Below are 18823 nucleotides of genomic sequence, written 5' to 3' on the forward strand. Positions count from 1 at the left end.
AGTGGCCAATTTCTCATTACTTTCATATATTTTTTTAGTAAGTATACAAAACATACAAGTTTCATTGTATAATTTTTTCAAGGGATCTTATATGTGTTTTCACTCTTGTATGCTTTTCGTACAAGTTTCATACAAGACAGATAAAAACTTTATAAGATTTATATATATCTTTTCCATATGGGTCATGAGAACATTTTGCATAAATTCAACTGATTTTGGCTGACCTCTGACCATGAACTTACTCCGCCTAAACGTTTTTTCTAATTTTGTATTTTTTGAAATGTCTTCACAACTAATAACACCAACTAGCACCAACTGTTCTTAGAACTAAAGAAGCTTCTTGGGTGAGAGGTGAAACATCCAGATGCTTTTCTTTCCAAGCTCCTTGGACCCTGATGACCCAGATGACTGAGAACCTTCACAGATGACACCTAATAGATGTGTTGCCATGCATGACTTGAAGGGCTTGTTTCAGTAATTGCTGATAAATTGTTTCTTTTCTACACTATTTCCTCTCATTTTAGGGGAAAGGTATGATTTATGATAATCATACAAGTCGTCAAGGTAATCATTGATTTCATCATTTTAATTTAATAGAATGAAGCAGAATACGTATATCAACCAACAGTTAAGATTTGACAATGTTTAAAAGCAGTGTGTGGGTTGAAACTAGTGTTGAAAATAGCAAGAGCAATAAAACAGACACTTGCAGAAGAAATACATCATTGTTCTACCTCTATATAAGAAATACATCCAAAAGCTTATTTACTTAAACAATTTCTCTATTGTGCTTTTCCCTCTAACTACACACTGTGTTGTAACCATTTGTGATTCGTGTTTTATATGAAATGGGAGTACTTTAAATTGGGTTCTTTAGTTGAAGCCAAAGGAGTATTTTTAACAATTTATTGGACAGACCCTTACCTGACCATAATCTAGTGTAGATAGACAGGAAAGTAGGGAAAGAGAGGGGAAGACATGCAGCAAAGGGCTGCGGGCCAGACTTGAACTCGAGCCTACTGCTCTCTGACCATAAGAAATATGGTCGCCTGCTCACCCACTGAGCTAAACCAGCACCCAGAATGTGTGTGTGTGTGTTTTTTTTGGGTTTTTTTTTTGAAAAAACAACCCTACAAAAACAAATGAAGGGACAGTTGTAAAACATACAGTAAGGCTGAAATGGTTAAAATAAAGCCAGGTTAGAAATATACACTACCAGTCAAAAGTTTGGACGCATCTTCTCATTGAATTAATGGTTTGTCTTTATTTTGACTACTTTCTACATTGTAGATACATACTAATTCGTGAAAGTAGACTCCCTTTGTTGACAGCGCTGCAAACCCTTGGCCTCTCAAGTCACCTGAAATGGTTTTCACTTCACAGGTGTGCCTTGTCAGGGTTCATTTGTGCAATTGCTTGTCTTCTTAATGGGGTGGAAGTTGTGTTGTGCAGAAGTCAGGTTGGTACACAGCTGACAGTCCTATTTGACAACTGTTAGAATTCATATTATGGCAAGAACCAATCAGCAAAGTAAAGGGAAATGACAGTGCATCATTACTTTAAGAATTGAAGGTCAGTTAGTTTGAAAAATTGCTAAAACTTTGAATTTGCCCTCAAGTGCAGTCACAAAAACCATCAAACTGGCTCACATGAGGACTGGAAAGGAAGCTCAAGAGTCACTTCTGCTGCTAAGGATAAATTCATCTGAGTCACCAGCCTCTGACATTACAAGTTAACATCTCAGATTAGAGCCCAGATAAATGCCACACAGAATTCCAGTAGCAGACACATCTCTTCATCAACTTTTCAGAGGAGACTGTGAGAATCAGACCTTTATGGTCTAATAGCTGCTAAGAAATCAGTATAAAAGAAAAGCAACAAGCAGAAGAGAATTGTTTGGGCCAAGAAACACAAGGGATGGACATTAGAGCACTGAAAATCTGTGCTTTGGTCTGATGAGTCCAAATTTGAGATTTTTGGTTCCACCCACCATGTCTTTGTGTTATGCAGAAAAAGTGACTGGATAGTCTCTGCATGCATGGTTACCAACATGACGCATAGAGGAGAAGGTGTGATAATGTGGGGATGCTTTGCAGGTGACACTGTTAGGGATTTATGCAAAACTTAAAACACAGTCAACCAGCATGGCTGCCATAGCATAGTTCTAAACCAGTTAATCTTTCTAGGTCTCTAGTTCCTGAAAATCTACATAATTTTTTTCCCCTCATATTTATATGCAGTGACTCATATTCTGAGTTTTGTAGTCCTCCCTATTACAACAAACAGACCTATCATTTAATGAGATTTAAAAAAAAATGCCCAAACCAGCTGGAACTGAATTACAGCCCTGGTAAACATTTTGTATCATTTATTCGTCCTTCCACTTTATTTGATTTTAGTATACTTGCAAAAAATGTCACCCTCTGGGGCATGTTGTTATTGCAGACATTAATATACTCTCGCACACAGTATAGTCTGATGTGGAAATACAAGTCTGTTCTTAGTGATCATTCCTGCTGTTGCAGTAAAGCATATCATCATGAAATACATGGCAACATGCAGAGAATTTCATAAAAGATCCTGCCTGCAATGGAAGTGAGGTATATGCAAACACTATTTAGGGTATACAGTGTAAATAACTACTGCAGACCAGGGTTGGGGTAGAGCATGTGGACATTCACCCATGAGTGGTGATTTAATTGAGATCATTATACAATATTGATAAAAAATGTTATTAAAAAAAAAAAAAAGTCAGACCTTGAAAGCGAGGGACTGTGTTCCATTACAAGGGCCCCATGAGTCCCAACTAATCATGAGCAAACATCAAATGTCAGTTTTTAATTATAACTGAATCATTCATTAAGTCAATGAATTTATAAAACACACAGGACAATCCTCCAAAAAACGTTTAATCACAACTGAATTCAAGCATTTGTGATAATGAGTCATTCAGATAGAGAAATTTGGTCCCACTCTTCTTTGCAGAATTGTTTTAATTTAGCCTCATTTGAGTGTTGTCTAGCATGAATGACATGTTTTAATTCCATCTCAATTGGATTTAAGTCCAGTCTTTGATTAAGTCCTACATCTTGTGTTTTGTTTAGGCGCTCAGAGGTGGACTTGCTAGTGTTTCTGATCATTGTCCTGTTGCATAACCCAAGAGTGCTTGAGCTTCAGGAGACAAACTGATGGCAGACATTCTCCATACAGATTTTCTGGTAGATAGCAGAATTCACACAGCTTAGGCTGCTGCCCCCGCGACCCGGCCCCGGACAAAGCGGATGAAGATGGATGGATGGATAGCAGAATTCATGTTACCATCAACTACAGTAAGTCATCCAGGCCCCAAAGCAGCAAAGCACCCTTAGACCGTCACAGGTATGTGTGACTATTGGTATGATGTTGTTCTTGGTGTGTTAGTTTTATACTATATATATATATATATATATATATATATATATATATATATATACATATATATGTGTATGTATATATATATATATACATATATATGTGTATGTATATATATATATATACATACATACATACATACACATATATATATATATACATATACGTATATATGTATGTATGTGTATATATATATATATATATATATATATATATATGTAGAGAGAGAGAGAGAGAGAGAGAGAGAGAGAGTTTGAGGATCTTGAAGAAGTGTTTTTTTGGGGGGGTTTTTTGGCAGACGTGAGAAAAGCCTCTGTGCTCCTTTCTTTAGCTGATGATGATTTTATGACTTAACAAGGTGGATGCATAAATAAGTAAAGAAATTTAAAAGTACATAAATACATGCATTTAAAAACAAAATCACAACAGGGGGCAAATAGTTGTTCACAGCATTTTATATATGGAAAGAATTCAACAGCTAGCACTGCTATTTAGTCATTCTGCAAATATATTGCATTAAATATGCCTGAATGCAGCTCTAGCTCAGTGGAAAACATGAACCCAAAACCTCTGAACTGTTCTCATTTTTGTACCATATGTATCAAGCTACCTTAGATAATCATTTCCAGCAAGTTCCAGCTGGTTAGAGACGAGACTGACCCAGTTATATGGTAGGAATAAAGCAATGCGGACTAAGCTGTGTCATTTCTACAGATTTTTGACTTCAACACACTCATCTAAATATCCATTACTGTACTCTTTCATTATTTAACAAAAAAATTATAATAAAAAAATCCTCCTCTTTAATCTTTTATTAGATGATGCATCCTGAGACACACGTCTCTTTCGATTAAATTACTCACTTTGCAATCTCAGAAATTTGGATATAATATCACAAGTGGTGAAGAGGAAATAAATATGATCCAGGGGAAAAAAAACCCTAACATGATAAATGTTTTTTCTCGTAAAAGCAAGCACAAATTGATCTAACATTTTCAGAGAGAGCAGAAAAGGGTAAATTGGAAATTCAGACTGATACGTGTTACAGTTTAGATAAGAGCACATATGTTAACTGCCAAAAGAAATAAGTATAACAGAGAGCAAGTTGAAGGGATCTATTGAATTTCAAGATAAATAAAAGCACTGTACTAGAGGCATCGACAGCAAGAGACAAATGTGTGTAAAAGCATTAGCCGAATGACCTTCAATGGCATGCCCCAGCTAGCCACAACATGAATTCCAAGATGGCCTTAAGAGAAAGGGTGACTAGTTTTCCTTGACCTTGGGCTATAACACTTATGAAATAACACTGGATTGTGAGGATTAACCTCTTATTCTCAGTTTTCTTCATGATGTCTTTCCGTCCTCACCTGTCGTCTTTTCACTTGATTCATTGATTTAGCCCTGCAGGTAAGATGAAAGTGTTGTGGTGGCAAGATGAAGCACTTGCTGAGGGGGATGGACATGAATGCTGCTAAGAAGCAGAAATTACAGCTTGTTATACAATTTAAAGGTAGTATGGCCTAAAGGATAAAAAGAGTATAGCTCTGATTGGGAGGTCAACAGCTCAAATCCATGAATCACCTAAGGAAAATGAATGGAGAACACTTTTCCCATGGTCAACAGCCACTGTTAAGAAAGGTACTCAAAGGGACTTCACTGGCTGTAAACATCACATGAGAGGGTAAATTTCCAGATATAATGTTGTCAGTAATCTAAGTGCTATATGCAGGGATGGCTGTCTTTCTGTCCTCGCTCTGGAAATTCTGAATAGAAATCTATATACAGACATTTTTAGCCAGACGTTACATAATTCCACATGTATTGATGGACACTATGAGTACTTAAGTGCTGAACCCCCCAGTGGCGGTCCTAGCCTGTTTGGCGCCCTGGGTGAACACGCTCTCTGACCCCCCCCCCCCACACACACACACACACAAAAACATATTAAGGATTGTACATTAACATAAAACTGTTGTACACACACACACATATGAAGAGAGAGAGAGTATGCATAGTATGCAAACGGCTACCAAACAGCCATCATAATTCGTCATACAATGGGAACAGTACGAATCAACAATTGACAATGACCAATTAATATTAAAATCTTTAATATAATGTATTGTTTGGAGTTTAGTCTGTTACTATTTTTTACCATTTCTTCTTGGAGCAGCTGTAACCCACATAATTTCCTTAGGGATTAATAAAGTATTCTGATTCTGATTGTTTCAGGATGACCTGCCATTATCCAATCACACATCTGCTTACCTGCATCTTTTGCTCGTTTCTCCTCCTCTTCTTTTCTCCTTTTTCTAAACTGAGGACCTGATGGCTTTGAACTTTTCTTGTCCATCTTCCATTGGTTTTAATTTTGCACTCCAGTATGAACACCCATCCCTCAACCCAAGGATCACCACAGCATGATCTAACACACCTACACCTTAGTTCACAGATTCACTTTGTCTAGGGTGCTTTTCTGAGATTTCACACAACCCAGGATTCAAATCATGAATACATAACGGGCTTGGATTTACAACATTATAAATGAAATGTGCTCTATTTGGAAGCAGCAGGCCCCCCCCCCTCCCCTTTCTGTGTGATTCTTACTCTGAATCTGAATAAGTACGCGGGACCACTGTGTGCGGTAAGACCATCTCTTTTACTTCCTGTATTACCATCTACCGGCATGCATTGCCAGTGCGTAACACGTAATTACACAATCAAACAGTGAACACATACTGCCCATACAACAAATGTACCAGAGACAATTATGAATACACCACATCTCCCCTTTTAAACAAAAACAGAATATTCCTTTTCTCAGGACAGAACTTCTCTTTTTCAAAGCCATACAAGAACATCTGGCAAACAATCTGCATTACATTTTTAACCTTTTGTTTTTGTTTTCTTGTTCTTTTCTTTTCTTAACAACTCTTTTTAGCTTTATTTTACTGTGCTCTACAAAACCCTTATAACACAGTTACATAACAACAACCTTTTTTTTTTTCTTACAGATCTAACTTTTTAGGTTTAACTATTGGCCTCCCTGACTTGGTTCTGACCACATCAGTGTTAACAGGTGTAGCAGGGATCACACTGGGTGTTTGAGGCTTCTGCAACACAGGCACATTAGCAGGTTCATCCACAGGTGAACTTAAAGGAATCAAATGCACACGATTACGCCTCACAGTCCCTTGTGGTAACTCCACTGTGTATGATCGAGGTGTAGAGTGATTTTGGATAACAGTGCCTGTAGTTTTGACATCAGTCACCCAAACTTGCTCTCCTGGGGACAGGCTGCATAAAGGTTTTGCGCGGTGGCGCCTGTTGAAGTTTGCCATGTCCATCATCCTCTTCTCCCTTTCCTTTCGAGCGAGCAGTGCGTTGTCCGGCAGTGTGGGCTCCAGCTGCGATGGAAGCATCGGCAGTGTGGTTCGCAGACGTCTGCCCATTAAAAGCTCTGCAGGGCTGTATCCGGACTGCAGTGGTGTAGCTCTATAGGCAAGAAGAGCTAGATAAGGATCAGCTGCTTTTTTCAGAAGATTTTTTACAGTCTGCACAGCACGTTCTGCTTCTCCATTACTTTGCGGAAACTTGGGACTGCTTGTGATGTGTTTGAAGCCGTATGCTGCTGCAAAGTCTGTAAAGATTTGACCTGAATACTGTGGTCCATTATCAGACATGAGGACCTCTGGGATGCCGTGACGGGCAAAGAAAGATTTCAGGTGAGTAATGACATCGTTTGATTTTGTCCTGTTTAACAAAGCAATCTCAACAAATCTAGAGTGATAGTCAACAGCGAGAAGGTAAGTTTTCCCTCCCAGCTCGAAAAGATCTGTGCCCACTCTCTGCCATGGGCGGGCAGGGTATTCTGTTGGCATGAGTGGCTCACTGTTATTGTGTCTTTCTTGAATACACGTTTTGCACTTGAGCACCATCTCAGAGATTTGTTGACTCAGCCCGGGCCACCACACTGTTTGGCGTGCACGAGCTTTACATTTTACAACACCTTGATGTCCTTCGTGTAGTTTTTCCAGCACCTCGTTTCTCATTGCTGAAGGAATGACAAGCCGTGTGTCTTTTAACAAAAGGCCGTCTTCAACAGTGAGCGTGGCTCGGTCAGGCCAGTAATTTCGCAGTAAAGGCTCTTGTTTTGCATGTTCTGGCCAGCCTTCGGTGCACATGTCCATGACGCGAGCACACACACTGTCGCTTTTCAGTTGTTCCTTCAGTGTTTGCATATATGATGAACTGACAGGCATGTTTGCTACAATACTGTCGACATATATGTCTGTGCTTTCCATTAGCTCTTTGTCTGACAGGTTCATTGGTTTTTTCAGAGGTGAGCGGGACAAAGTATCTGCTGTCCAGAGCGATTTCCCTGGGGCGTACTGCACAGTGTACGAGTAACGCATGAGTCTCATTCTGAATCGCTGGATCCTGGGTGGCAAGAGATCCAGAGCTTGTCCTCCCAGTAAGGAAACGAGAGGTTTGTGGTCCGTTTCAAGACAAAAATGTTTACCAATCAGGAAATCACGAAAACGCTCACACGCCCATGTAGATGCCAGTGCCTCTTTTTCCACTTGTGCGTATCGTTGTTCTGTAGGAGAAAGGGACCTCGATGCATACGCCACTGGTCGCCATCCTTCTTCCCACAGCTGCAAAAGAACACCTCCGAGACCATAGGATGAAGCATCTGCTGATACTTTAATGTCTCTGTTGGGGTCATACATTGCGAGCACTGGGGGTGAGGTCAGGGCATCTCGTAATGTTTTGAAAGCTCTCACTTGGTCAGTTCCCTAATACCATGCGTTCTTTTTGGAAAGAAGATCTCGCAGGGCTTTGTCTTTTTCAGCTAAATGGGGGATGAACTTGCCCACTTGATTCACCATGCCCAGAAAACTGCGCAACTCTGACACATTAGTTGGCTCTGTCATTTCTGTAATTGCCTCCGTTTTCTTCGGGTCAGGACTGATTCCTGTATCCGCTATGATGTGACCCAAGAAAGCAACCTTGCTCTGGGAGAGCTCGCATTTTTCAACATTCAGCGTTATGCCTGCTTTTTCCAGTCTTTGCAGTGTAGCATGGAGACGGGAATCGTGCTCCTGATGGTTACGTCCCCACACCAACACATCGTCAATGTGACACACCACTCCTTCGAGACCCTCGATGACCTCCGCCATCATGCGCTGAAAGTGTTCGGGCGCTGAGTTGATCCCAAACGGTAGGCGGTTAAAGTGGAACCGCCCAAAGGGTGTGATGAAGGTGGTGAGTTTGGCAGACTCATCGGACAGGGGAATCTGCCAGAAGCCCATGTTGGCATCCAGTTTGCTAAACACTTTGGCTCCTGCGAGCATTCCGAGACTTTGTTCAACCGATGGCAGCACATATTTTTCCCTGCACACATACTCATTTAGTCCGGTAAAGTCTACGCAAAGTCTTAGCCTAGGGCTGTTTTTCTTTGGAACAACAACCATGCCGGCACACCAATCCGTTGGTTCCTCAACTCGGGTAATGACACCAAGCTCTTCCAATCGTTGGAGTTCCTCTTTTACCCTTCCCATCAGAGGCAGAGGAAGCCTTCGCGGAGTTTTGAGTGAGTACGGCACAGCATTCGGTTTGAGTTTAATGTGATAGGCCCGCTGCACTTTCCCTAGACCATTGCAAAGTTTAGGGTAAGTAGTCTTCAGAGTGTCCATTGAAACCGCGTCAACTCGCACCAGCAGGCCAAGAGCTGTAATGGCGGGCAGGCCTAACAGTGGAGTGCTCAGGTTTCTTACAACATAGACCTTCTCTGTTGTCTGTTTCGCTCCGTAGTTGAGCTGTAGCTTTGTAAAACCTGCAACGTCCAGTGGTGTTTTTCCAGGGCCTAACAAAGGTTTTTCTGGCTGCTGGAGAACTGGTCTGTGTTCGTTAGCAAAAATCTTTGATAAGTCCGAGTCAGCTATTACAGTCACATCTGCTCCAGTATCCAGTTTGAAAGTGATTTTTGCATCTTTCACTTGTATGTTGGCTGTCCACGCCTGGCCGTCACTGGAAACTGAGCCTAGGAAGAAACCTTGCTCCTCTTCCTCCTCAATACTTTGCACTGTCTTGCTTTGTCTGCAGACTCGCTGGTAGTGACCTTTTTTTCCACATAAATGACATTTTGCATCATTTGCTGGGCACTCAGGTTTCGGATGTGGAGAGCCTCCGCACTTGTAGCATTTGTTACTTTGTCTCTTGCTATATTGCTGTTGTGTTTTGATAGTTTTATTTTTGAACATGTTGAACTTTGTTTTGTCGTGCTTTTGTATCACTCTGTCAACTGTTTTCGCATTTACATGCATTACATTTGTTTCACTTCTCAAAGCTGACTGTTGCTTTTTGATTTCTTCTGACTGCCTGGCCATATTTATAGCTTTATCCAAGTCCAAGTCTTTTTCCATCTGCATGCGCTCAGACAGCCTCGTGTCGGCCAAGCCCACTACTATTCTGTCTCTTATCAGCTCATCGTGGAGCGGTCCGTAGTTACAGTGCTCTGCTAATGCATGCAAGGCAGTCACGAATGCATCAACAGTCTCATTCGGCTCTTGTTTGCGCATATTAAAACGTGCGCGCTCATAAACAACATTTTTCCTGACAATGAAAAAGTTGTGGAAGCTATCTCTCACTTTAGCATAGTCCCGTTGGTCTACATCACTTAACTTTAGTCCTCTCAGGACGTCATCCGCTTCGTCTCCCATACAATATATGAGAGTGTTCACTTGATTTTCCTCCGAGCTCGCAGACAGATTACTTGCCTGACGGAATCTCTCGAAGCGACGGACCCATCTTGTCCATTCGTGTGGTTTGGAAAAATCAAAGGGCTCCGGTGGTTGGATGCTAAACGTAGCGCTGGGAGTGCTAGCCGCGGTGCTAACTCCTGCCCTCGGACGATCGTCTACGTCGTCATTCGGCATTTTGTTTCCACCTTCCCCTTCTCCTCACACTCGGCAGATGTATGGAGTCTTACGAGTCACACAGCACTTCTGACACCATGTGTGATTCTTACTCTGAATCTGAATAAGTACGCGGGACCACTGTGTGCGGTAAGACCATCTCTTTTACTTCCTGTATTACCATCTACCGGCATGCATTGCCAGTGCGTAACACGTAATTACACAATCAAACAGTGAACACATACTGCCCATACAACAAATGTACCAGAGACAATTATGAATACACCACACTTTCGACATGTGTGTGAGACTTTAAATCATCAAACTGTAAATTTTAAATTGTTATTGATCCCTTTACCCCGAGTCCTAAAGTGTATATTTATTTTCTTACTCTTCTTATATATATTGTTTGTTTACTTGCACTGCTGTAACTGGAGCCTCCTCGTCTCGTCTCTCTATATACTGGACTGTATGTAGCGGAGATGACAATAAAGTTTACTTTGACTTCAGCAGCGAGCAGGCGCACCGAGGGCTCTCGCGCTCACTTTTCGCGTATAGAATTTCGAAAAAACATCGGTGCAAATTATAAGTCTGTATTATAATGGCTGGTGTTTTTGTGTTTGTTGGTTTGTTTTTATTTTGTTTTATTGCGAGTTAGTTATTAGATGCTCCTCCAGCCGGTCAGAGAATCCCCTGCCCTCTGGTCTCTGCGCTGCAAGCAGCAGGCGCACCTCGCAAACGAAGCGCGCCCTTACTCCCAGCAAATGGGCGATAGAAAACCGATCGGTGCCTATGACATTCCCAATATGCGCTTTCAGCATGCCGATGCCCGTGATGCCGCCCCCCACCACGATGTCGCCCGTATCTAAAACCGCTACTGCCCCCCCCCACACACACACACTCGATTGAGAGTGGTCTACTATTCCAAGGATGTAGCTGTTTACTTTCTATCTCTGAATTAGGAAATGAAAGTAGGCAGCAACTCCAAAAGTGTGCACAGTCATTGGTAATTCAGTTACTAGTTTTCCAACATAAGTCACAGTTGTGGGATTCACTCTTTCCTATGAATGGGAAAAGAGCCTATAAGAAAAATAAGCACATAAACTAGCGTTTAGCATGTTTAGCATGTCTAGTCTGTTGTTTTTGACTGATAAAATGTCAGCGCAAAATATGTCTAATTAACATATTGCAAACCTAACAGTCCAACATCAGACATGGCAGCTAATGTAGTGTAAGATATGATTCTTTAAACAATTCCATCATGAAAAATTTATATGAACACAAAAAATCAAGTTTTATTAGTAGTCTGTTGAGATGGTAGAATTCTTGAAATTGTATTTATTATTTGTCAGGAGTGTTTAAAATATGAGTTACTAGACTGAGACAGGTGCAGCTCCTCCTGTACAGCAAACCTCTTGCAAGTTTTGGAACAGCATTTCTCATGATTTGTAAACAAGGAGTGAATTACTGTAACTTCAATTAGCTTGCAGCGAGGAAGCTAACTGAAGTGGTTTATATTTATGAAAACTGGAAACATTTAAAACATACTAAATTGATTTCCTATATTAATCATCTTGAAAAGTCCTTTGGAATCTCAATGTATCTTACCATGTTTATGTGTTCTGGTTTGAATGTGTTCTGTTTTTATGTGTTTTAAACTACTCTTCTGTTAGAAAACATACACTTGCCACACAGTACCTCTCAGTTTGGAACTCCCCTCTGATGCTCCTTAGAGCGAAAAACCTCTGATTAAAAGTAAAGATTATTTAAACAATGAGGAAGAGAAAAAAACAATGTTGTACATGATCAGTGCATGACAATAATTGTGCAAGTTCAGCCATCAGCTGTGGGATTTCTGCATTAATTTCAGGGAACATTTAATGAAGTGTGGAAAAAACAAAAATGAAAATAAACAAGAGAATCGCAGAAGGCACACAAACAGAAGACAATTACAGATCGTCACTTAATCATGCCCCAAGCTTGGGTGAAAGTTGACAATAATTACAATGTCACAAAATCAGGAAGGAATTGCTTCAATCAGTCAATCCACATGGAACCAATTTATTTATGTGAACATAGATCATTTACAGAGTTGATATTTGGTGCTTCAGCTATATATACACAAACAAACACCAGGCTGCACACAGCAGGATGAGAGTGACGATAAAATGCCTGAACTGCAATGTATGCATTCCTTAGCTATTTGAGGAAACGTATGCCCCTGTGCGTCCATATTTCACTGAGGTCCCTTTACATGGGGGATATACAGGGTAATGACCTGAGAAACATCCACCTGACCATCAACCAGCCCTCACAGACACATCACTATGTAATAATAAATGTAATAATATTCCACATTGCAAGTCGAATAACAGGATCTCAGCTATCTAAAATTCTACATGTATGAGTGTAGCAAGTATTGCATGAATTTAATAATCCTTTTTAATCAGTCAAGGAGCCCACTCTTGGTGGCTACTGTGACACATAGCTGAAGTAACTGTGATCAGACTGTGGGCAGGTTTTTTTTTTTCTTTTTTTACAGGCTACAGATAAAATTGCATTGTTATTTAATTCTATTGGAAGAGATTGAGTTTATACTGGCAGACTTATGAAAACCATCACCCATGACATTTTACTATTTTTTCCACAGTAAGAAATATCTTTGCACAAATCAATATGGTGTTAATATGAATTTGTTTGTTTATGGAGCAGAACAATCAGAGTTATTGTGGCAGCAGTGTGACACTTACATTTTTGGGCAGGTGAATGTTGAGCTTGCCGGGAACTGACACAAAATAAGATATATCCTAGGCTGTTCAGCTGGCCACCAGTCTGCTAAATACCTGGATGATTTCAGACAATTGTTTGATGCATTTCTACTTATTTCATGTTTGATCATGATGTTTCTTTTCGAGAGCAGGTTAAATTTATTTCACAGTCCTGCATATAATTTCAAGAGACAACATTACGATATAAAATGCATGGCATAAGTATAATATTGCAAAACACACAGACTTCAGTAGCAGTATTTTTTTTAGCTAGCTTTTTTTCCCATGTACTATTGGAGTTCATGAATCTGCTGGTACTCTTAAGTTTCCTTTCATACAGATGTGCTAATACTCATTTATAATCACAGTAGGTTTTATACTCCTGAGTTGCACTAGAATGGCCCTATAGCCATGAACTCAGACCACATAACTTCCACTTTTTTGCATAATTGGTACATTGTTGTATTTTATCCTCACCATTTAGCAATCTCATAATGCCTTGACTTTTAAAAACCCATAATTCAGATGAAAGATTGAGTGACTCACAGCCAAGCAGAGCTGTTTTCTCCAATGGCCTTTTGAAATTCAGCCAAGCAAAATCTCAGTTAATTAGAAGTGAACAAAGAAGAGGGAGTGAAGGGAGAACACTGAGGTTGACAGCGGTTTTCTTGCCCTGGAAGAAACAATGATCTGTTGTGGGTGGTGGTTCTTTGGCACTGAAGAAAAAATGAATGATAACACAAAGTGATAGAAAGTCTGATAATGTGAAGTACCCTGTGATCATCAGTCAGTAGTGGTTTCATAGATTCTTTATGATAATCGAGCCAGATGGTGCAAAGCCAGTTTTGCATGGTCCAGTAATCTTCAGCAGTGGAATCTGTGTTGCATATTTGACACTGCAAAGAGCTGTTGCTTTGCATGGCTTACACTATTTAATAAGTAATAAATTGAATCTACAATAATTAATACAAACACACACATTAAAACACAAATTACCGTGCAAGCTTTATATTTTACTTACATTATGATTATCGGTGATGTTAGGGGAGGGTGTGGACAGTATCTAACAAAGAGGACACATCAAGTGTCTTGCCAATTATCAAAGCATTATTCATGTATGTGTTATCAGATTTTCCTGTGGTCGTTGTATTATCTGTTTAATTCCTGAAGTCGTATGCTTTCTTAGTCCCATGTGAATCTGCCAGGGTTTTTTTTTTATCTGTAAAGAAAAATTGACTGCAAATTACATACCACATTTTGCTAGTCACACCATCTGATAATCACAGACCTGTGTTTGCATTCCCTTATTATTAATATTTCTTGATGATATCTTAGATTTATGTCCCCCTTTTCTCTTCTCAGTCAAGAATTATTGAGGTTGCTGTAGAAATAATTAATGAGAGCGACGATAGCATTTTGAGTGGAAATATAGGCTCATCTAGCACCTTAGTATGGAGTCTATTAAAGGAATAGGCAAACCCAAGCCCATAAAAAGAATAATCTTATGAAAGCTCATGACATGGACTGGATGAAATAGTAAGTATATTTCTAAATCATCAATAGTTTTGATAAATGTATTTTCAGTTTCTCTTAGCAAGGACAACACGGAATATTCCAGCCTGAAAAGTCAGGGTTGTGATAAACCATAGATGTCTATGTTTATCATCGTGAGCAAAGAGTATATTCTGGCTTCTCCAGTGTGTGTGAAGAGAGGAATAAACCTGACACAACTCTAAAGTGTCCCGCTTTTGAAACATGTTTGTGACTGTCAAATTAAAGCAGATCGTTCTTTGAAAGACACGCCGTTTCATGCCCTTGATGCGAATAGACAAGCTGTTGCATGGGAATTGTAGCTCAAATGTCAATGCTGATAGTCTTTCTTCAACACAAATGGAAACATTACTTTTGGCTTTACGGGAATGAATTGTCAAAATGTCTGCTTGAGTGTATTGCTCTGAATCTCATCAAATACTTGGCACCGTTTCGTTTCTCCAGAAGAAGACTGGCTACAAACCATACTGTTTTGGAAACTCATTACTGTTTTTTGTTGGTTTTTTTTCCCCAGGGGAAGCAACAGCTTAGTGTCTCCTCTATTGTCTCTGGAATAATGACACAGTTGGCTACCTGTACTCAAAGACAGCATTCACCTTCAGCGTGGCTTTGAAGGGATAGACATTTATCTCCATCAGTATCCACAAAGCTCCTGTGCTTATCCAAACATTTCCTTAATTAGGCTTATATGAGAGGTCATTCCTCTTTCTATGCCGCTTAAAAAAGAGAATTGTTGACATAAAAAGAGGCAAAAAACAAATCACATCTATTATCTTTGTTAAGTCACATAAATTCATGATATTTCATGCAGCACCATATCTGGAACGCTACATGAAATTAAACTGTAGATATATACTCACTGGTTATTTGATCATTGACATTAAATCATCTTCCTTTCATTGTAAGCTGCATTCATCCCAGATAAAGAGGTTTAAATTCTAGTGTATTAAGTCTTTATTACTAGCATTCATTTATGGTCTCCACTTATGCCCAAGAAAACTTGCTTTAGGCATAAGCTGTGAGGAAAACCATTTTCCTCCTCCAGCAGCCCAGGTCAAAGAGCTTTCATGTTAATTAATGGAAGAAAAATGCTGTCACTATAGCATCTGTTCATCTTCTCTGTTAATGTGGTACAGTATATGGTAACTCGCAACAATCTAACTAAACTTGGATGCCAAATAGTTAATCCATTACACACTTTGAGGGGGCAATTATAATGTGGTATGGCTACTATTCTTGACTGACTATTGTGAATGAGGGAATGAAAATACATTTATACACATTATTTTGTTACGAGCAAAAACGCAAAAGCGAGCAAAAACGTGTACCAGCCAAGTATGGTGACCGTCAAGTTACATACAGGGTTTGTATGTTGACTGTGGCACGTATTGACGTATTTATATTGATGTATTGTTAATTTATTTCGATCATGTAAACAATATAAAGGTACATTTAGCAAAGAAAAGCAGAGAGAAAAAAATACTATACAAAATAAAGTTAATACATTTCAATATTGCTTCTATTCTGATTCAGTTACATATCGAAAGGAAGTGGGAAGAAGTACACTTATTTAATCGCACCCCTTTGCAATAAAACCAAACGCAAACAGAGAAAGCAACAGCAGGGGGATGACAAAATTAAAATAAAGTGTATGGAAATCAAAAGAATTGGGATTAATAATATATATGTTTTTAAAATGTCTTAATGTTAATAATCACTCTATATGTGATGATGTTCATGCAACGTTTTGATCAGATCAGCCCACTCATTAAGAAGGAGTTAGGGTGTATACAGACATACATATCTTATATTAAGATCTCAGCCTTGTTACTTAGGTCACTTTTTAAATAATCAACCAGAAATGTATTTTATTTATTACACTAAGCACTGAATGAGAATATGACCTATAAGGTGGCTAGTTCCTTGTTGAGTCTATGCGATTGACTATATTTATAAAATATGTTGTCAGTTCTATACTAAAAATATGATACATTAAAACCCTGCTGACTTTCAGTTTCCCTCAGCCAAATATCATGAGGCCCAAAATCCTGATCAGCAAACTCTTAGAGCTCTAACCCATAAATCTATCTTAAGAAGACAGTGATTTCCCCATTTTCATTCAGAAAGACCCACTATTAGAGCTCAAGAAATGGAACAGTGCTTGAACTAGCTTATCTTTGCTATATTTTGTAAGTCAAAAAGTACTTAAGATAAGTTAAAGGGATGGGAAGACAGATGGAAATTTCTCTCTATCCTCTTTCAGTAACATGACAAGAGGCATGAGATGAGAAAGTGGAAGTGGAACTTGAGGCAAAAAGAAAGACAACCAAGCAACTGCAAAAGCAACACTTGGACACAGATACTGGACTCTTGACAGTTTTGAAACGTTCATGACAACATAGCTCCATTAAGACTGATGGTAGTGTGCTGGTATATATATATATATATATATATAATATATATATATGTATATATATTACTTTTTTGGGGAAGTAATCAGTAATTAGTTACTGATTACTTTTTTCAAGTAACTTGACCAACACTGCTTGTGACACACCCGCACCCCAAGGCCCTACCTGTGTGGGTGAGTGTGGTGGAGCGGGAAGAGGGAGGTAGCCAGGGATGGGGAGGAAAAGGAGGGATCACCTGTTGAGAGAAGAAGAATAGAAGAATGTCTGTCCTGCCTGCTGCACAACAACATTGAATAATCAGTATTTACTGCTGTTTACACTTAGCTAGATTAATGCGATGGTGTTGTGTTTAGTATGTTGCTTTGGGTTTTTTTTGCTTGTTTTCTATTCTTCTTCTCTCAACAGGTGATCCAGGAGATTTTTTTTCTCCCCCCCTTTCTCACTGTCCCTCTCCCCTTCTGTTTTTCTTTTCCTTCCTCTTTCTTTCTCCCTTTCCTATCCCGCACTCATGTCTGTCCCGTCTGTAACATCTGAAAATAAAATATAATAAACAATAAAAACAAAGGTCGATCAAATGGACCAATACGGCAATGCCACGATGATCCATTTGGCAAAGTAAATCCATTGGGTATCCTTGTTGGTCTTCAGACAACAATTCTGATGGCTAAAGAACCAAATGGGACAGGCAAAAAAAATAAAAAAATAGTTACGCAAAATGGAGCGTGTCCGCTCCGACCAGCTCTAAAGGGTTAAAGTATAATGTATAATATTGTATAAGGAAGAAGGAACACGAGAAGCTGGAGAAATACCAAGGGCTCAGAGAAGAGCTCGAAAGGATGTGGAGGGTGAAGGTAACGGTGGTCCCCGTGGTAATCGGAGCACTAGGTGCGGTGACTCCCAAGCTAGGCGAGTGGCTCCAGCAGATCCCGGGAACAACATCGGAGATCTCTGTCCAGAAGAGCGCAGTCCTGGGAACAGCTAAGATACTGCGCAGGACCCTCAAGCTCCCAGGCCTCTGGTAGAGGACCCGAGCTTGAAGGATAAACCGCCCGCAGTGGCGTGCTGGGTGTTTTTTCATATATATGTACAGTGGGGCAAAAAAGTATTTAGTCAGCCACCGATTGTGCAAGTTCCCCCACCTAAAATGATGACAGAGGTCAGTAATTTGCACCAGAGGTACACTTCAACTGTGAGAGACAGAATGTGAAAAAAAAAAATCCATGAATCCACATGGTAGGATTTGTAAAGAATTTATTCGTAAATCAGGGTGGAAAATAAGTATTTGGTCAATAACAAAAATACAACTCAATACTTTGTAACATAACCTTTGTTGGCAATAACAGAGGTCAAACGTTTACTATAGGTCTTTACCAGGTTTGCACACACAGTAGCTGGTATTTTGGCCCATTCCTCCATGCAAATCTTCTCGAGAGCAGTGATGTTTTGGGGCTGTCGCCGAGCAACACGGACTTTCAACTCCCGCCACAGATTTTCTATGGGGTTGAGGTCTGGAGACTGGCTAGGCCACTCCAGGACTTTCAAATGCTTCTTACGGAGCCACTCCTTTGTTGCCCGGGCGGTGTGTTTTGGATCATTGTCATGTTGGAAGACCCAGCCTCGTTTCATCTTCAAAGTTCTCACTGATGGAAGGAGGTTTTGGCTCAAAATCTCACGATACATGGCCCCATTCATTCTGTCCGTAACACGGATCAGTCGTCCTGTCCCCTTGGCAGAAAAACAGCCCCATAGCATGATGTTT

The sequence above is a fragment of the Copadichromis virginalis genome, linkage group LG7, assembly GCF_057382275.1.
Source record: "Copadichromis virginalis isolate Kocher_CV1m ecotype Utaka linkage group LG7, C_Virginalis_male_GT1.1, whole genome shotgun sequence".
NCBI classification, from domain to species: Eukaryota; Metazoa; Chordata; class Actinopteri; order Cichliformes; family Cichlidae; genus Copadichromis; species Copadichromis virginalis.